The sequence below is a fragment of the Danaus plexippus genome, chromosome 8 (assembly GCF_018135715.1).
Source record: "Danaus plexippus chromosome 8, MEX_DaPlex, whole genome shotgun sequence".
NCBI lineage: Eukaryota > Metazoa > Arthropoda > Insecta > Lepidoptera > Nymphalidae > Danaus > Danaus plexippus.
In genome coordinates, this window is record NC_083542.1 from 1,751,808 (window position 1) to 1,773,461 (window position 21,654).

Sequence of the window (21,654 nt, forward strand, 5' to 3'; positions counted from 1 at the left end):
TGCTATGAAATTTTTCTTACGTAAGATAAATGCAACTACCAAAATTTGTAAACATATTGTTGGAAGCGTTATGTAGACATTCGAGAGAGGAAGTTCGGGAAGCTGCAGATACAGTGTTAAATACATTGACCCGTGTTAGGACACAACAGTTTATTGCGTAGCATGAAGTGTTTATATCACAAAATCTCAGTCAACTTCTATCAGAGTCTATGTGTATCTAATAAAGATTAAGTCTTAACACAAACAAATCAACATTATTTGAACGGTGACAAGAAAGCCATATATTATATAAATATTAAGTAATTTGAGAAGAAATTTTTTAATGTTTAATTTCTTAAAGTTAAGAAAGATCAATTTAAACTAACTTTAAATGGTAATAAATATTAGGACAACGTAAAAATGCAACGCGAAAAACTTTTCAGCACAAGAATATTCAGTATCCTATTGCAAATCAAAGAGTACCTATTTATGAGAACGTAATACATATGTACAAAAAATCTACATCTATTAATAATTGTAACCGAAATAAATTTCGTTTCACATACAACTAAATTGTAAATAAACGAAAAATATAAAACTTAAACTTCGTAAACGTTCACAAAAAATATGAAAAAGTATGTTATCTGAAAAATTAAAACGGTTAGAAGCAGCAAAAAATAAAAAATAATATGAAAATGTTACATGAATGAATTAAAAGTCACATTTGAAAAAAATGTACTTTAAATCCTTTTTTAGAAACAAAGGATGTATCGCGTTTCTGAGTTCAGCTAGAAGTGTATTCATCATGAAAGGCTAGGTTTGCTCATAACAGATACGGTGAGGCGAAAAAGTTAGGCGAACGAGATCAAGTTCGACCATTGATAACTTGGTATTAAATTTTATTTAACTTTACCAAAGACCGCTTCTTTATAATGCAGCGTTAAATAATGAAAAAACAAACTGTACGTGCGTACACTGGACTTTGAACTTCGCTTAAAAGAGAGCTAATAATATAAAAAACATCGTTTCCGAAGTCAATTTAAAGATTTTTTGCTAAGAAATCACAAACATACGGTCCTTGTCTCGTTTGATCATGAATTATCGTCTTAAATATACCTGTCATGTAGTTTTTCTATCATAGCAACAAATATTCATCCATATGAAGTAGTGTGCAATTCCCTGTATTAGTCACAGTTGTTAACACAAATTTATCTTTACCTTATCAAAGCATCATTGTTATCCGTTTTGGTATTCTGATAAGGCTTACCGTTAGTTGGTTTCCAGTGATATACGAGTGAGATGATTGTATTGAGTTCGGTTTGAAATTATTAATTGGGATTGTGTATCCCTGTTTGTTTGTTTGTTTGTTGAATAGACAGTTCATGAAGACTGGAAGATAATTAGATTATGGATGAAAAGTAAGTGCTAATCGTACAATACACTATTTGGCGTCCATTAAAAATAAATATCTATATCATACACAGTATATGTTTTAAATGATACGCTATCAACAAAGAAATAATTTATTATAAATTATTACAAACTTAATTTTCATATACCATAAAAATCCGAAAGTTGAAAGAATGGAGTGACACTTGACATGTTTTTGTTGGTATTCCAATATTCAATAATCGAAATTCCGGCACCCGAATTGAAACCAGACGTTAGAACGATTTTCACTCAGTTTGTGGGCTGTGACGAACATTTAGCCAAAGCAGTTATCATTAGGTCCACCTAAACTATTTGGTATTGTCTAAATAACTTTGTAATCAAATCCCTGATGCAGATGTTTTGATATTTGAGTCATGATTTTCGCAACGTTTCATTATTTTCGCAACGTTTTAATTTAGTACAAAATCAAGCCTATTTTTTCGGGTTCACACTTTTGTTAAATAAAATATATTTACTTTTACTTTCGGTATAGGATTACGAATTACTACGTAAAAAATATTTTCTGTATACGTAGAATTTCGGTGGGTATATTGAAAAATATATATTTATGTAATTTAAACTTGGAAGTATATAATTAAAATTAAATAATAAAATATTTTACTTGCTACATTTATGTATCTATGCCAGCAAGACGATTTTAAGCTTGTGTTATTTAGAAACAAGTGATTCGTTGTATATTATATATATATATTATAGGGCAACTCAATTCGGGTAAAATAATAAAACCTTCCTATGCTTATGACAGCATGTCGTCAAGTAGTACGAGTGTATGCATCGATCTAAAAACAAATTTCCTATTCGGGTTTTATTTTAAACTTAATACAAGTTACTTAGAAGCTCTCAAGACAATAATTCTGTAGTATTTGTTCTCCGAAGTCGAAGTTACTTGAGGCAAGACGATGTATTTTACACGGTTTGACAAACACAATACTTGATTAATTTCAGAATGGAGGAACTGTTTGTATTGTTAATTTCTTTATATTTTACGTTTGTTTGGAGACCCGTCGACATGCTTGTCATTGTGTCGCTTTTATTTTCTTTCTTTCTTTTCTTTATTTGTTATTTCTAAAGCGTTTTGACCTTGGAAATATACAATGTGGGTGTAAATTAACATTCAGTTTATTATATACTATTGTACCAACTTAAGAATCATAGGTGTGACTTTATTCTTTTCATTATATTCCAAAGCTTATTATACTAGATTAATTGCTATGAATTTTATAATGTCTCCTTCAAGTCTTACATATATACGTTGTATAGGAATTGACGAGACCTTTATTTGTGAAGGACCGGTCTCAAGGGAAATCAGAAATGTATTTAGTGATGAGATCTACCAATTAAATAATGATAATTACTGATAATACAGTAGTCGTGATACATGATAAGTATAAACGATGAATGAATTATGATAGACAATATATCTGTTTGATATTTAACATTTTGCTTTATAAATGGTAAAAAAAAAATTTAACATCATAAAGCTAAGGTACATACTTACTGTCAAAAAGCTATAAACATTTTTGAGTTAATGTGGAGTTGTATAAACGACATCACATAAATCAAAAATTCATGTACGCCCAGCAACAAATGTAGATTCCTTTGATATCACACTAAAACATAATTACGTTTTTGCTGGAAAGCCTATTCAGAAATTCAAAATATTTTTTCGTTGTACATAAAACTAAGGTGATTCCGAAGTAAAAGCAGAAACCACTTTGCAAACTATTGCCGAGGTAAAAACAGAGGTGCGTGATTTATTGATGGTTACGCTGAAAAAGTAGAAGCAAAACAAGCGGACAAGGAAGATAAATGAATTATTTCCCCCGTATATTCCAAGGCACCTTTTAGTCTCGCTCAATTACTTACGGGATAATTTCTGCACGCAATGTATTTGAAAATGTATAAAACGTCCGCTTAATAGTCCTCCATTACTTCCACTGGTTATATTATTCTTTCCAAGAATAAGTGAGCGTGTGTTTTAAGATTTTATTTTATAGTTCAATATAAAAAATGTGCCTTGTTTGTGGAAGTTTCTACCGAATTATGAGAAAAACATGTATAATTAAAAGGGATTGTTTTTAAAGTATTATTATTATCGACTAACGAATACAATTATCTTTTTGTTTATATTAAAAATGTGCCAAGATTTAGATATACGTAAATAATTTAATTTTTTATTTTATTGTATTACCGAATCTAAATCTTCATATTAGCAACTGTTAGCAGTGTTTCCGTGTTTATTCAGTCTGCATAATGAGAACTGATGGTAATTGTGATGCAGGAGTCATATACGCGATGTCTTCATCGGATATTCGGTCTAGATCCCCTAGTTAGTGTTATTACTGCATGATAATTAGTTAAGCTGAGTTGAGACGGTTCTATATAGCATCATGTGAATACACAGTCGGGTATCGAATTGTTCGTTCGTAATAATAGATTTGGAACTATAAAGGGAGTATAGGTATTGGCGTTTTTATGAAAAAAATATATTTCTAAGTGTTACTAGAACTTGATTTGATAAATTTAAACGTTGGTTTATTCTTACACTCACGAGCAGAGAAGTTATACTGTAACATTTTCATCGATTTTTCTCAGAATATTATTTGGAGTAGGTCCAAGTAAATTATGATAAAATTGCTTTAACAATAGAAAAGTATTAAGAGAAAAGAAAAGAAAAAAGTTCAGTCCAAAGTGATGAACACGTAGCTGGTAGCAAAATTACATTTATATACATCCGATATACTTATTATATGTAATTTAGTAGAACTCCCGAAGGCACTGTGATTGATTTGTTTTCTTTTCCTTGTTTTATTGTATTAATTAAATAAGAAACGGTATTATGTCGCTTGGTCCATCTGCATACTGAAATCTTATTAAATATATATCCATAATAATAAATAACGGTATCTAACATATAATTTTTTATGTAACAACAGATACTATCTAAGTGGCCATTTTGATTTGTACTTATCCTTAAAAGTGTCTTGGGGGCTTCGGAGTGAACCGTCGTCAGGTCTAATGACTTGTTATAGAAAACGAAGCCTGGCTCAATAAGGTTGCCTGGTGTAACGAACGTGATCACTTGCAAATTAGTTTTGTGCAAATACACTCTTATACCCTTCTAAGTAATACTTGTAACAAAATAACCTTTTTGTTAGACGTCAATGACCTCAAATAAATAGATTGTTTGTGCTTATTTTGTATAATTTAATCAAAATAAACAAATTTGGCACAACATAATGGAATTATATATCTGTTTATTACAAATCTAATTTAAGATAAAATCTAAGTATATTAATACTTATGTATTTGTTTGAAACATAAATATTTTTCTATAATAATATTTTTATGCGAGTAAGATTTAAAAAAAAATTGGGTCGCATTTTTTTTAAATTGTTATTGGCATAGAATAATTTTTTAAATCCAACGCCGAGAGATTTTCCCGTCAGCGGTTTGTATTTTTCGATGCTATCAGCGACGTCACAAAAGGGTAAAAGGTTGAAGGGGGTTTTATTTAAGCGAATTCATTGCTCGTAAATATCCTCCCTCAGGTCGCGATTGTTGCATTCATACAACTGAAAAACCCGATGAGGATTTTCCATTTAAAATTACCACCCAAACTATCAAAATCGATTTGTTTTAACGTAATAAACTTCAAATTTCCTTCGACCGGACCGGGCCGTTAATCATAAATTATAAATGTTTTTATGATGCTCTGAAATTTTTGAACTTCTTATATTTCAGTAAGATCATGCTATGTGCTCTCTGAAAGTTTGGCTTCTACCCAAATCGAAGCGTGTCCTTGACAGGCGTCATTTAAAGTTAATGATAAGAGAGCGATCTTCGTGTGAGTTCGAATAATAAAATCGTTGCATATTTAAAAGTTTAAATTATCTGTATTAGATATCAAATATCCTTTTTCTTGTAAGAGCCTATGAGTTACTTTTTCTTTTATACTTTTATTTTTCCACCTTCAAAAACATATACCTATGATATACCACGTTTAATAGAAAACAAAAGAAAATAATCTGACGTTGTTATTTATAATAATAGTGTTACAAATGTTACTAGCAAGTAACATCGTAATCAGTATTTTGAAATTTTGTTCATATAAAATTTGAAAAAAAAAAATTTGATAGTGATTTCACTTTTCAATCAGTAATTTTTCATACTTTATTGTAATGACGTAGGTTATTGGATGGTAAACGGGAAGAGCTACATATGTAGTATTGCGGACGAACGAATGGGCAAACTTGTGCTAATCACAGCGAACCGTACATTAATTACTATGAGAATCTTTGAAATGTATTTCTATGGAAATTTTATAGTGGATCAACAATTACATGAAACGTTGAATTCATTGAATAAAAACAATTTTGCAATCATTCAATTCATTTTTCATTCCACTAACTTCAGTTTTAATTGTGTTATAAGTTTGTTTACACTGCTTTGTTTTAAAGTTTCCGACTCGATGGGTTACAGTTGGTTCGTTATTATCTTTGTTTCTAACAAAATGTGACTATTGCTTGAGTAATTTTACTTAATGCTTGATGATGACCTAACAACAAAGTTCGAATGTCTTTATTTTGCTTTACTTAATATTATTATTGCAGCTAATATAATCGTCAAGTGATACTAGTTTATTTGAGGAACTTATTTCTTCTGATTCATTTAAATAAGGATCGGTAATGTGAGATTATTCAAGTATATGTTTATGTATTTGTTACTCGTGTTGTAACTACTATTTATCGTGACTTTGTCCATGTGAAGTTCGGAGTTTCGGAATTCATAGAGAAATGTACGAGTATACAGAGTGTTCATCAACCATCAACAAGCTTGATCCCGTAGGAAGTCTGGGATAAATTATCGCTTACGTCTTACTCCGATGTCTAAAAGATTACCTTATGCTGTTCTAAAGTTATATCTAAATCCGCCTAACATTTTATGGGTGAAGGACTAACAAACATTCGCTTGTCCACAATTCCACACTTCCGCAAGTCCACAAGCACGCACGTCCATACAATTAGTAATATATCATGTTCAAAATTACTTAAATAATAACATGATTATAAAAAACATATAAACCATTTGTACACTCTGTATGTCGTATTTTATATATATGTATAAATTCCTTAATTTTCTTTAAGATTGAAGTAAATAAAGTACGTTTTATCCTTCCTATGATAATTTAACTTTTAAATTACATAATCGCTGTCTTTACTATGTAATGAGCTAACATTGCATATGTTATATATAAACCAGAATATGTCATATTATACTGTGTTAGCATCGGAAAGCTTATGACTTATATAGCCTCAATATTATTAGTGATCTAAACCTAACATTCATGTTATGAATAGAGATATGTCGAACATAGCGTCGGTCTGCGGTTGTCTAATCTATTTGTTGTCATTACCCCCGTATTAGTTGAGGTTACATATTTTGTATTCTTCAATAAATTAAAATTAATTTGACGTCATCCTAGAAGACATCAATTTTTTTTAAAGTTTTTTTTTACATTTCTTATAATATTTTATTCGGTAATTATTTTAACTATTTGGAAATTATATTATTTTTTTATTATACAAATGAGATTTTTCTTATTTGTTACGCTTAACTTCAATTAATTTCGTCTAAAAATATTCTTTTGCAATTAAATTTTAAATGGAGTTTTGTATAGAGAGTGTTAGATGTTTACATTAATAAGATATTGTTTTTATACAGCGAGTTGTTTAAAAAAGTAAATGTCTACAACACGTACACAGTTCTACAACAATAAATTATCGGAACTACATCTAACGACAGCTGTAATCTATGTTATTACGTGCGAGCGAAACGTACGGAAAGTTTAACCTGACGATGCTATAATATGTACAATACAAGGCAGTTTATTTACAAAATTTATCACTTTCCGTTGGCTACTATACGCCCGCTGTATACAGTACGAGACAGTTTATTGATAGAATTTATTTCTTCTCGTTGGTTACCATACATACCAAGTTATACTTAGATATATTGCAGACGATTCATAAAAACAAAACTTTTATGCAAATATATTCTCATTTTAGTCATAAACAGCCAACCAAGCTGCAGGGTGAAAAACTAGTTCAAGAGTTCAACGTTAACGACTCCATGAGAGCCTTCTAATGATGTACACGTTTCTTATTTTTTCTTTACCTAAAAAATTGTTTCTTCCAATGTACAGAACGGTATCTATTCTCCTACCTATTGATTTAATCTGTATTAATATCACTTCAAATTATTATCAAGAAGCATTAAATGTCCTAAAAGTAATGACAAAATAAAATTGCGATTGTTTTACGACACAACAATTGCTTGCTCAAGAAAATGTTTGACAACATTTTCATAGCTTTAAAAGTAATTCTTAAGCAAGACTTTATTCAGCCGGTTCCATGTTATTTGTAGACTAAATATTGAAATGCATAGCGCGAGTTTCAAGACGAACTTCGAATAATAAGAACCTGCTTTGAAACTACGGCGATTGTATTAAGTAAAATACCATTTACTTGGAAGTTGGCTGTAATAATATGAGTCGGGCTCGCGACTTTGACTGCTTAATTTCACTAAGAAACTTCTTTATCTCGTTATTAGTGTTTGTTAGAGCTTAGTTTATTATTTGACGTTGTGCTGGATTTATATAGCATTCAACTCTTATTGGTCATTGAGCTTTTACAACATTAAACACACTATTAATTTATTTAGTATATTGGTAGTGAGATTTCTTTAGATTTCTATAAAACATATTATTTTAAGACGAAAAAAAAGGAAAAGCGATAAGTTTGTAGAATCTTTTTTATAATCCATTTGAATCAAGTCATTATTTTTATTTTTTAAGGGTTGAAAAGGGACAAGAATATGAATAAAGATATCCTGTCGTGAGAGGCGATAAATTAAAACAGGTTTTTTGTTCCTTGATAATTAATTATTGTGATTCACCACCGTTTGTAGTATATTAAGTACATGTTCAAGGCGGCTTTAGCGGGTATTAAGTGAGGGATAAATCATATGTTTTTTGGGCGTTTTTCGTTTGTTTATTTAAAGTCAATCAGAATTAAATATTTTTATTTACTTTATGTTAAAGAAAAACATCTCAAAGTATCTTTTATTCCGTTTCATTGTCAAATACAATTCTAGCGTTTTCTTCCTGCCTAGCATACTGATGGGAACGAACGATAAACTCGTAAGAACGATTGGCTGTTCATTCTATTATTACTTTTATTCGTATTGATATAAGATCGAATATTTTATGTCTGTGTCTAAAGGGTTGTAAGACTCGAGTGCCAGCGACCTAGTTCATGCCGGCTGAATTTCACCCACTGACAATAATAATCTTCGTGATGATTAAGGTATCAAAAAATATTCCTGTCACTAGTTATTAACACTCAATGATAGCCGCTGGCAACGTTTTAAGCTTGTGGCGATAGAAATTTAAGCAATTACTCAACTAAAATGATAATTTTGAATCTATTAGTTAAGTTTTCCTTCAAACTTCAAGCCAGTTTCATTTTGAAAATAATATTTTGTATATAATATTAAATAACTAGTTTGTTTATGGTCTGAAGTGAATTGATTAATTTTTTTTTTTATTCAACTATTCGGTACATAAGTGTTTTATTTACATTCATAATACATTTAAAGTATGTATTTAATTTCGATGGAGACTACGGACTCTTTTAGTAAGAGTGAGGATTTTCATACTTATAATTGATCTTACATTAATTCTACAAAATATATCATGAGGTTAAATGTAAAATAGGTATAATTATATGAAATGTAATGAACTTAGAATTAGTATATTTCGTTGTTCTTAAAAGCCATTAAGCTCGGTCCACGATGTTTCTGATGCTAAAAGCTTTTAGGCGTTTTATAACTGGTTTGAAACATATTTTTAATGAGACACAGCATTTGTTGGAATAGTTGAACTTAGGCGACTCAACAACGAGGTGGTTTTACTGTTTTTTTAGAATATTTTTGCAATACTATTTGGATATTTAATTAATAGATGTGTTTCAATAACAGACAAATGAACTAAGTATTTTTATTATTGTAACTTACATGTATATAAAAGTATATATATACCTATTATTGTTATCTAAATTTCTTTTAATGTTTTAAACTGCGACGTCGCTTCAGATCAGATTAAGGAACGTCTTGGCGCGTGCCCAGAACTCAACTCCTTTTACAGATACCGTTCAAAACTTTTTAAATTCATTTTTATCTAGTTTCAGTTTGTGAATTTTAATGTAAAGATTATATTTGTTAAAGGATTTCTTTAATGCCGAGTAACGAAATGGCGCGAATGAAATGTGTCTGTTGACATCTAGAACGATTAAATTTTTTACCAAAATTATATTTACGATTTTAAAATTTCTATTGAAGTACACACATACATTTAATTTTGTAAGTTGATTTTATTTAATGATGTCAAGAGGAGAAATGTGAATGTAATTTTGTTTTTAAAATTAACGCCTGTATATAAATTACAGATGATAGTGACATTAGGCAGTGGTTTTAATAATTTTTGATGAACTGTCTACACTTAGGTACCTACATTTAATAACAAAATATATTTTTTAAAATATGTATATTCAAATGGGTAAAAAAAGTAAATCTATTATATATTTATAGATAGGTAAAACAATTTATTTTATATATGCCAGTTTTTTAAGGTATCTGTTATTTTAAGACTCGTGTGCTAGACCTTCTTATAAGTATATGTATATATATACAGTATGTATTATAATGAATATGAAAGATCAAAAAGTAGCTTGTTAGAAAATTTATTATTTTTGCAAACATTAAGTATTTTGTATTTTTTAAAAGACTATTATTAAAATGTCAAAAATAAATAAAAACAATGAAGTTAATTAACGAATTATCCGGAATTACATAAATTTTCTATTCTTAAGATAATCAAGACTAATATTTTAATAACACATATTTTTTTTTATAATAATTAAAAAATACCTTTTAATTGTTAATATAAAAATATATATATATATTAATGTCATGTATTTTTGGGTAATTATAAAAAACCTTAAATAAATTTCTTTTACATATTGCTATTTTTACGTATAAACAAATTTTCATAAGTTTAGAAAAACCCAACGAAGTTAGCTTACAATGTCACTAGACATTTATACCTTTTATTAATATCGACCGGGTAAGGCTTGACTGTCATTTCACTCGTTGTAAGGAGGAAATGAAGTCTTAGGAGGTGAAGTATCTCAGTGTCAGCCTATTATATATATGTATATTACATGTACAATGTAGCTGATGACTATAAAACTTATAAAAGTGAACAGAGTTTACTCTAATTGATATCAAATTTCCATAACATTGTTCAGTCATCGAGTATGTTACGTGTGATATGATATTCATCGCCTGTGTACTGAACAGGAATCTCTATAGGAGTCTTGTGTGTTTGGTCGGACGTTCGGAGTGTTCTCATCGGATGCCAAGTACAGTGAGAGCATTGCTATGTCACTCATTTATTATGTTATGAATACAATGCTATTAACATTGAGGAGTAACACTAAATAAACTATCGTTGAAACAGATATTTTTTCTTTTATTTTTAATAATCGGCATCGTATAAGAATATTGCGTGAAATACGAAATGTAAATGTTCCCGCGGCCATCAAAAAAGCTGCAAACCCTAGATACCGTAAACATTGTTTTAGGTAAAAGTGAGTTAAAAAAAATGTTTGCTTAAAGAATATTTCATAGTCTCTACGAGTTCATAGGAATTGTGTAAAATTTCCCTTCTTGTTCACACTGATGGTATTTTTTTTTACTTTTTATTAAAAACTTCATAGAAATGTATAAAATTTTAAGCAAATATCATTTTTGTTCCACAACTTCCTATATTTTAAATGATCATTTTTTCTCTTTTACAAAAGTATAATATGACATTAATATATGGGCTGATTTATAATAAAATAACCTCGAACTTAATATGAACTCAATTATTTCGTATAAATTCAATTAGTTTAAATTCGCATCACAACCCGTTCTCCGTAATTATGGTTAATATATTTTTAATGAAACTTGTCAGTTCCATTTTATGTTCCTTCTCACATTTGAAACTAGGTTAACAGATGTTTACATGTATGTGAACCTACTTTTATAGCTCTCCTTTCACGCAATGTACAATATTTCTATACACACTGTGGACTAAATTTGTCTTGTTATTTAAATGTTATATAATATACAATAGCTAATAATTTTAAACTGATTAAATGATAACTATAATTACTCTTAGATTCTGTTTAAATTAGTCGTGAATTTTATTAAAAGTCAAATGTTGTCGATTAAAAAAAATTACAAAAATAACCGTTCGTTTGTTTGTAAATGCTAAACTTTCAAAGAACGCTACTATTTCAACCGACTGCAATTTTCTCAATGGTGTCCATACTATTTTTTAATGGTGTCCAGACTGCAATTTTCTCAATGGTGTCCATAATAAGTGATAGGTGCAATTTGGATTCATGATACATCGATAACCTAATAACGATTATGCTTCTAACTGCGACCACAAATTAGTTACTAGATAACGCTAGTCAGCTATGAATATGAAGTAAAATTAAAAACGTCGTTGGCACATTTACATAAAGTAACAAAAAATCTTGACATTGATTGATAAATGCTGGTTTTTGAATGTGATATAAAATTATACTGAATACATTTTTTTTTTATGATTGTCAGAGAGATAAATTATTATGATTTTAAGCCTTTCGTCCGTACGAATAAAGTATGAAAGTGCTCTTCACCTCAATTTTGATACATTCGTTCATTCAATGTAAAAACAATGGTGAATATTTGATATTTTTGGTTATAAAATGTAAATACCAAATGCTTGGTGAGGTAATCGAATGATATAGACATAATCAATCATTATTAATCAATCATCTGTGATAAAAGACAGAGTTATCAATATTTATACATGGGAATGAAGGGTTTTTGTGAAAACAAACTACTGAACTAGGACTACTACATCCCAGAACAATTTCACTCGCTGGTTTAAATATTCAGTTATAACTAAAACGTTCATTCTCTAGAGGGGATGTGATCCGACACTTACTTCCAGGGCTCCGGGCCGACTTTTAATATTTAATTATAGAAGGAACTTATAACAAGAGTATGTTCAATGTTAGTGTCTTATTTAAATTTATTAAAACTTCTAAAAATATCACGAAAATTATGTTTTTCAGCTTTAAAATATAAATATTTAAGCTATATTTAAAATAGGAATTGTGTGTTCAGTTTGTTTATTTATATTAAACTGAAATAAAAATAATGTCTTTATCAGTAATCGATTTGTACATAAAGATTAAAAAAAAAATACTTACCAACGCTGTATTCCTGTTAAATATATACGATTTTTAAAGAAAGGTGAAAAGCACTTTCATCTAAAGTTTTAATTTTTGTTCATTAATGAATGTGTTTAGGGGCAAGCTACCAAGTCCTGCATAAAGTGTTAAAAAAAGCTTGTCTCGATCTCATTAGTCATAATGGCAAGCTCTTTGCTCAACCTTTCGGCAGTAGAGCTTTGTGGTCTGTAGCCAAAGCGGTAGAAACAAATTTTGTCAGTCCTCACTACTTCCTCTGGATAAACCTGGTGGTACATTAGCTCATACAGCAGTGGAATTACAGCAAGTGGAATTTCTGCGAAATTCGTCAACTGTTAATCTTCTGGTATACGCCACACGTTTCTTGGGAAGAATTCTAGAGAGTAACGGTGAAGTACTCTAGTTTCACTCTACACTACATGTCGAAAACTTTTGACAGATTCTGATAGCCTTATTGGTAACCTGTCCAGCTATGATATATTTCCTGATCTATTTACCTGAATTTCTGGCTATCTGAGGGATCGTTAAATTCGAGTAGTTGTTAATAGCTGCTCGTCTGAGCCAATGGCGGTCAACGCAAGGGCTCCTCAGGGTTCTGTCCTCTGCGAAATTTTATCATTGCGATACCTTAACGATTTGCTTTTATCGGGGGTTTTTGGTTACGCAGATGACAGCACAGTCGTGGGGTGGTATGAACCCAGTCCTGAGGGCCAGTCGGGATCAGTTAGAGTTAGAAAAAGAGGTCATATTAGTGCGTGTTAATTGCACATTGCAGGCAGTTTTGGGATGGGACGATGTAAATCTTGTAAAATTTGACGTCCCCAACACGCAAGCGTGTCTTTTCACCGCCAAGAGGAGTCCTTTCACCAGTACTTTAGTAGATTGATAGAAAATATACGATATATATTTTTGTCAAGACGAGGGACTGGCCATTAAGATTCTTACAAAGAATACATATTTTCTTCTAAGCAACATTTATAATTTTAATAAGTTGCTTTAATATATTAATATAAAACCGTTACAACAATAAAGCTTATTTAAAATGCCCTCTATTGGCTGCAATACAGTCCCTTAAATGTAGAGGAGAGTTACTATTACTAATAAGGATATTTTCCAGTGAAACATTTTCACTACCAATATATGGATGGCCATACCAATATGGATTATATTTGGGATTCTTAAGTTTCGTGTTATTTAGAGCAAGTTTTATTCTCTAAAACCGACCATAAATCATAGTTCATTTGATTTAGTTCAGGGCAAGACGACAGCCACTTTTTAGCTCTGATAAAAACCCAAATGACATTTTGAAACTGAAGCTGGATGGAATAAGCTTCACGGCCCTGCATCTGGTCTTCAGAATTCACTATTCTCGGAGAAGTTTAGGATATTAATAGGGAGCTTAATTGCCTTCTCATTAATGGTGCTTGCATAAAGTTGTGCCGACGTTTTGCAAAAATATTGCTCAATTGGAAAAAAATCCTTGAATAGAATATTTTCTGTGTTTTTCATTAGTGCACCCCTTAAGCAGTTGTTTTGATTATACCACCCTATTCCTTTGTTAATTATAAATTAGGATATTGCCAGTATTTTTTTCATAGACTTTATAGTAATAAGTTCTAAGTCGTGTTTTCAATTTTTTTTTGCTGTTTTTCTGCTTTGAGTGCATATTTATTAGGAGTACTACGCGGACGGCCAGATCATTTTTTGTCTCAAACAAAGGTTTTTTGTACCTTCCAATAGCTAAGTGCACAAATATTTGATTAATGATAAGTGTATGGAAGATTTAAAAAACTGTAATAGGCTTTATAATTACTGTTCTCCTCATCAGAACACTCTATTTTAATTTAATAGTATTTTACGATACATTGGATCGAAAACAAGAAAACACATTGAACAATCTTATAAATCTTATCACAGATGTCAAAACAAAATAAATACATACAGGCTTTATGTAATAGTTATTTAACTTATACGTATTGGGTTCGCACATTTTGTAACTTGACACTCGACCTATTTTAACAAAATTTCTTTAATGATTAGAATATGTCAAATGATGAATATAACTTTACTTTGGATAAGTATAGTTTTGTGCTATGTATGTATGTTATAGTTACGATAAGTATAATAAATTAATAATAATTCATAAAAGAAGAAGAATATTTTTTTCAAATATTTTCTTTATATCATATTCCTTTTTAACGTCGTCACAAAACTTCCGATGTGCTCAAAGTGAAACAAAATAAAGTATACAAAGTTGCGACCACTTACAGTTTCTCTGGATTTTCGATCACGTACAAGTAAAATCGAGACTAAACGGCTTTAGGAGTTCAATCTCTGAGTTTAAGACGAATCCCTTGAGGCTATAACACCCTTTGTCTTTGAAAGAAAATTTCCCGAGCTCCATCGATGTTATGGCGGATCACAACTTTTCCACGTTAACTTGAAATCACGGTTTTAGAAATATTTCAATACAAAATGTTCATAATTTCTTGATTTCCAGCCTTGTCAAGTAAACCGGGATTATTGTTTCCCCTTAGTCTTCGACAACTTAAGGATTTAAGGATTTTATTAGTCAATCAAACTTCGATACGAAATTATTTTTATATAGCTACGTTCTGAAATTACGGTCATTGTCTTATAATGGGGAAACTCGTTTTCTATAGGGCGCGTATCATAAAAAGGTATATTAAATTAAACTTGTGATTGTCTCGAACTATCGGTGAACTATGGAATTAAACACAAAAAGGTATATTTACAGAGACTTGCCTGCGGCACCAAACGCCGGTAACAACATTATTTCTCCACTAATTGTGATCTCGATTTGCGGCTGGTATCGGCATCTTAGCGATCGATCGTCTCCATTTCCCCGATATTAAACTAGACGGGAATCATCGTGTTTGTTACATTGAAGCTCCAGTTTCCCCGCGGCTCGTAGTTGCCATATAAAAGCGGTATTCTGAATCGCGCATTACCGTGTCTTCGTGTGAGAGCTTGGATGAAACTAGGTCGGATCCAACCCTCATGGCGCCTTCACTGCGCTTAGATATGAACCCTAATTTTATTTGTCTGGCAATTGTTATATCTCGAGTACGACAATCAAGTGATTGAGTTAAAGTATATTGAATCTTTCGATCAATTTAAAAACAATATATATAGGAAAGCATTAATTGATTTTCAAATAATAGCTTCACCTGTATTGCACTGGGATTTCATATAATTATTTATTTTAGAATAGTTTTAGCACAGATCGACTTTATTACCAACAACCTTAGTTAATAGGGTCAATAGTAAGTTTAATGATATTATACAGAAAATAAATCTAGAGCAAATCTCATTTTCCATAGAATATAAATTAAATATTAATTTAAAAGACTATACGTATGTACATGCGTAGACTTAAAAATAGGCTAAGCGTTGAAAGGGTATCTATGGTAACACAGTATGCATATGTGTAACTGGTTACTAAAAAAAATCTTTCAGCACAGCGACAAATACTATTCCGTTGATTAATTTTCCTACATCTATAAAAACGTTAGTTGTACCTTTAGTGCCCACTTCCAACGTCTACCAAATAACATCATGTTTCTATGTTTTCAATCATAGATTTCCAGATACATATATGTAAGTATATGTATATATATATGTATATATCGCCAACTATTTTATGAGCGAAATGCGTTTAAATGAAATTTTTGAGTAACAATGCAGTTCTCTTCTATGTATTGTTATAAGTACATTACCTAGACATAGAACTATGTTGAATTAAAATATCTTGTGATTCTTGGTCCCGTTCATAGCAAGAAAAAACTTAGAATTAAAGTATTATATGAGAACATTTGACAGTTGAATACAAATCGGTTCTCGCATGTATTTTAACCACACAATCCATAAGATAGTTCTGAAGTAATGAAATGACGAAACGACCAAATTTTTTTCAATTCAATAGATTTTAAGCCTTTTAACATAATCTCCTTCACAACACACTAATTTTACGTTAATTTTTTCGTCACGTTTTTATCAGTGGAAACGCAATCTTATTGAAATTGCATTAAATACTTAGGAACTTTAATATTGTGTTAATATGGATAAGCGCGATAACATTAACAGAACTCACCACTCGATGACAGCGAAACTTGTAATAATCCTACAATAAATGTAATAATGCTTTAAATATATCGTGATCTTTTAAATATTATAATGATTACAAAAGCTGTGATAATTAAAATTATTGCTTCGTTGGCATTTAACACACAATTAAGTGTTTTGTATTGTAACAAGTAGTCGATGAGCTGTTTTTATTTTTCATTCGAGTGTATTAAATATAATGGGCCTGAAACTAGTAATTTTAAGGCAAGCTAGCATAATGCCTTGAGTCAAGTACATTTATACAGTAAAAAGAAAACAAATAAGCTTCTTGTAGGTTTGTTTTGGTCTAATCATATTTATATGTAACAGAGACAGCATATTTCTATATTAACTTATTAATTTGTTTATATTAGATAAAAATTGTTAGTTTCAGATAATCTTTAAAAGTGTTCTGCTATTTTTCATTTTATTCTCCTAGTAATATGAATTGAACAATAATACTATAATGACTGGTTTACTGTTCTTATCATATAATAATTTTTTCATATCAAATCTTGTGAAGGCTTATCAAATCTTAAACACACATATATATATATATATATATATATATATATATATATATATATATAAATAAGCTGGTCAAATGATACCGCGCCATTAATTCCTATTATCTTAATACGTTTTTTAATTCTTTAAACACCTTGTCGGAATGTCCACCTCGTAAGTAAATCATATCGCTGACAGGAGCATCTTTAATATTTCCCGTATAACTGCTGTTGTAAATTCTCTTTTATTACTCGCTTTACATCCAGCTTAATGAGCTATTGTTTAGCTTAATATAAAGAAATAGGTCGTTAGTTAGATCCTCATAGAATTTGAATTTTTTTAAGTTAAATTTAGTATATACATGACTATTATACATACTTATTTTTTATATGTACATATTTATTTGTTATTACGTAAGTGTGTATAATTTTATAAAATTGTTGTCTGTGTTCTACGCGAATGCTGTTAAGCTGATCCGGAAATAGTCGTCGCTATTATAAAGCATATTTCATGACGTTGGTAATACAGAATATAAGATTATTTTTTTAAACATATAATAAATTTTCTCTTTTAAAATAGTATATCCGATATCCTTATTAATTTTATTTTTAACCACCGACGCAAAAAGAAGGATGATTGTGTCTGTGCCATCTCAGCTCTCATACGGGTTGTCCCCTTTCGAAGAAGTTTTTCCATTTGAAAGCCTTCTTTGGGGTGGTTTTCAGCTGTGTTTCGTCGGTTTTGTTATGTCGGTCCAAGAGTGTGACTGTTTTAGCTCTTTTCGAAAATGATGTAACCCATTTTTGGCGTTTGATTACTTGATTAATTGCCTCAAGCGTACCAGTATAATTTTAGACAATTAATGTGTAGGGAGTTTTTTAGAGTCAATAAAATTTTCAGTTATCTAACTATAACCATATCCTTGTTAAAATTATCTTTAATCCCATTTTTAACTGACGTTTGGCGGTAGCGAGCTGTTAAAACAGAATAAATAGTTTAACAGAATAAATACCTTAGTATTATAAAGTATCTTAAGTCTTATGAAGGAAGAGCAAAATTAAGGAGACCATAAAAAAATGCCATTTTTATAATAAATCAAATAAAAATAATTATAAGGTGGTTCATATATACATATAGTAATTTAAGGTAGGTATACATTTAGTTTTTTTTTTTTTTTTTTTTTTTTTTTTTTTTTTTTTTTTTTTTTTTTTTTTTTTTTTTTTTTTGGTTTCGGGTTGGAAAATCCTCATGGAGCCCCGTCGCCCTCGGGGAAGGGCGAAGGGGACTGTCAGACTCTTACTGACTAAAAACCAACCCGTGTTCCTCATGTACCCGTATGTCAAAGGGGCGGGTATCGCCAAAGCATTCGTCGCCACCCCCCCGACAAGTATTGACCCACCAGATGGTCAGGTGGGCCCCGTCAGCCGCTCTGCGGCCGTCACCCGGCCACAGGACTCAACTATGAGGCGCGCGCGGGACACACGCCGCCGCCTCGAAGCCTGCAACTGTTCGGACGACACGATGCCCCGAATCTGTCGTCCACAGGCCACGCTCTACGGTGGCCGGAATTCGGCCACCCTTCGGCGCCCAATGCGTCTGCTGCGGGAGGGGAGAGAGAAGGCAGCCTCTCTCTCTCTTTCCGCCGCCTCCTTTGCGAGCATCACAGCCTCGCAAAAGGTGGCGACGGCACACCACCCTGACTCGCTCCCTACCATAGCAGACACTGCAGTCGGAAGCGAGAGATTTCCCGCATCACCTATAGCCGCGACCAAGTCACGGCGCTGCTCGGCCCAAGCTGGGCACTCCGCCAACGTATGCAGCGCCGTATCATTGCGGCCGTCACCACAATGGTGGCACTGGGACGTCTGCTCCCGGCCTATACGACAAAGGTACTTCCCGAAACACCCGTGTCCGGTGAGTACCTGCGTCAGCCGGAAGCTGAGGGTGCCGTGGCTCCTATTGAGCCACCTCTCGAAAACAGGCCTTACCGCCGCTACAGCGGCGTGACCGGCCGTGGGTTGCGCTAAGCGCGTCTGCCACTCTGCCACTAGGACCTGGCGGAACTCCGCCCTCCGTGATTCAATCTGTCGAGGCATCAGGCGTTCGCCTCGCTCGACCGCCTCTACGCGCCACCAATAGAGCGACGTGAGGAGCTTTGCTTCGAGGTCCCAGGGGGGGGATCCGGCTAGGAGGCTCGCTGCCTCAAAGGAGGTTGTACGGTACCCTCTTATGACCCTAATAGCCATCACGCGCTGCGGCCTTCGCAGCGCAGCGACGTTGCGGGCCGTCAGGGCCTCTGCCCACACGGGCGCAGCGTATAGAGCCATCGACCGTAAGACCCCCATGTAGAGTCTCCGGCATGAGCATTCGGGCCCCCCCAGGTTGGGCAGCAAGCGCGAGAGTGCAGAAGCGGTGACCAACAACCTAGGGGCAAGCCGTGTAAAGTGCGGCCCGAAGTTCCACCGACTATCGAGGATTAGTCCAAGGTACTTCATTGTCGACTCGACAGCGATGGAGACTCCGCCTACTGTGATGCTGGACCTCGAAGGCGGCTTCATCCTTGGCCCATGGAAACAGATGGCCTCAGACTTGTGCAATGCCACCTCTAAGCCCAGCCGCCGTATTCTTCCCACGACATGCGCGACACCAGCAGTTGCACGTATGGCCGCTTGACGGTACGACTTTCCACGCGCTGTAACTAGCGTATCGTCGGCATAACAAATGACGCCGACACCGTGAAGAAGCGCACCGCGTAGAGCCCAGTCGTACCCTACATTCCACAGTAGCGGCCCCAACACCGAACCCTGCGGAACGCCGCACGACGTCTCTCGCCGACCCCATTCTTCTCGACCCGGGTACACCACAGATCGTTCTGACAAATATGCCTCGACAATGCGTTGTAGGTAACGCGGCACCGCATGGTACCGCAGTGCCTCTCGTATGGTGTTCCAGGGCAAAGTGTTAAAAGCATTGGCGATGTCGAGTGACACCGCCATGTAGGTATACATTTAGTTTTGTTTTCCACGAATTACATGTTTTAGATGGTTATATTACAGTTAATTAAAAATAGCATGAAATATAAAATATATTTATAGTAGAAACGAAACGTTTGTTTTAATCGAACCTATAGACTTCATAGAAATATCTAGGGTTATTTTGTATGTAGCGGTGAGTAAATTTCGCTTGACTAAACGTTTCGCTTTTCGTCAAAACAACGGCTTTGATAATCAGGATTACGTTGAGTTATAGGATGTGACGCAACCACGGAGTTAGCAGGTTTAAAGACATCTTTCATATTTAACGTTCCTATATTTATTTAACAATAGCTTTTGTTTGAAATCACTCAAATTTGTATAAAAAACTGAACATTTATATATATTGTTATTACGATGTAAATTTTGTGTACGGATTTTTGTGTTTTACGATTGCTTAATCCAATGTTTTTTTTTTATTAAATCAAGCATTGAATATTAAAGAATTCACCACTGTTTTGTTTATAGTGGATTTTAAATATTCAAGTGTACGATTTTTTATCTCCAACCTAACTCTCTTTGGGTTAGTATTGTGGACAAAGCGCTTCTAATAGTACAACCATTCAGGGTTGAAATATAACGATATCAATGAATAAATTTAAGTATTATTTTATTAAGTATTTTTATATAAAAACTTCAGATAGCTGTAGATTTGAGAAAATAAACAAAATCACAGTCGAAAAAATTTATTTCACATATAACTTCGTATAATCAGTGTAATTACTTTTAAAACTACTTGTTAGCTTTTTAGCATCGCATTCTCTTCAAGTTGTACTTAGTTATAAGTTTCCAAGCCTAACATGCGATAATGATTGATTGTTCAGAAAGTGTTCCAACAATAACAGCATAGAATGTTTGAATGTTTTCAAAATATTGGTATTCTTCGAAACTCGGAATCTTGTAAATATTTATAAATCAATTTTGGCATTTTCAATATGTTTAATGTTATGCGATTTATTTTGTGAAACGTAATAAGTTTACAGAATGTCATGAGTGTATTCACTTTGAAAGTCGCCTGCATGATTCTCTGAATGCCTAAATTTATTTTTTATCTTTAAAATATGAAAAATCCTACATCATAATAGATGTTTTAATTTTTTGTATATATTTATAAAAAAACTGTTAAATGTAAAACTAAATTGACATAAATTTTTCTGTTAACAAATAATTCTCCAGAAATATCATTT

The 21,654-nt window shown here is 32.3% G+C and overlaps 1 protein-coding gene across 1 annotated transcript in view; it reads left to right on the top strand.

Moving 5' to 3' along the window:
• LOC116773477 (inactive rhomboid protein 2) overlaps positions 1 to 21,654 on the top strand; it is a 92,785-nt gene that overhangs the window by 1,520 nt on the left and 69,611 nt on the right. The window lies entirely within an intron of this gene.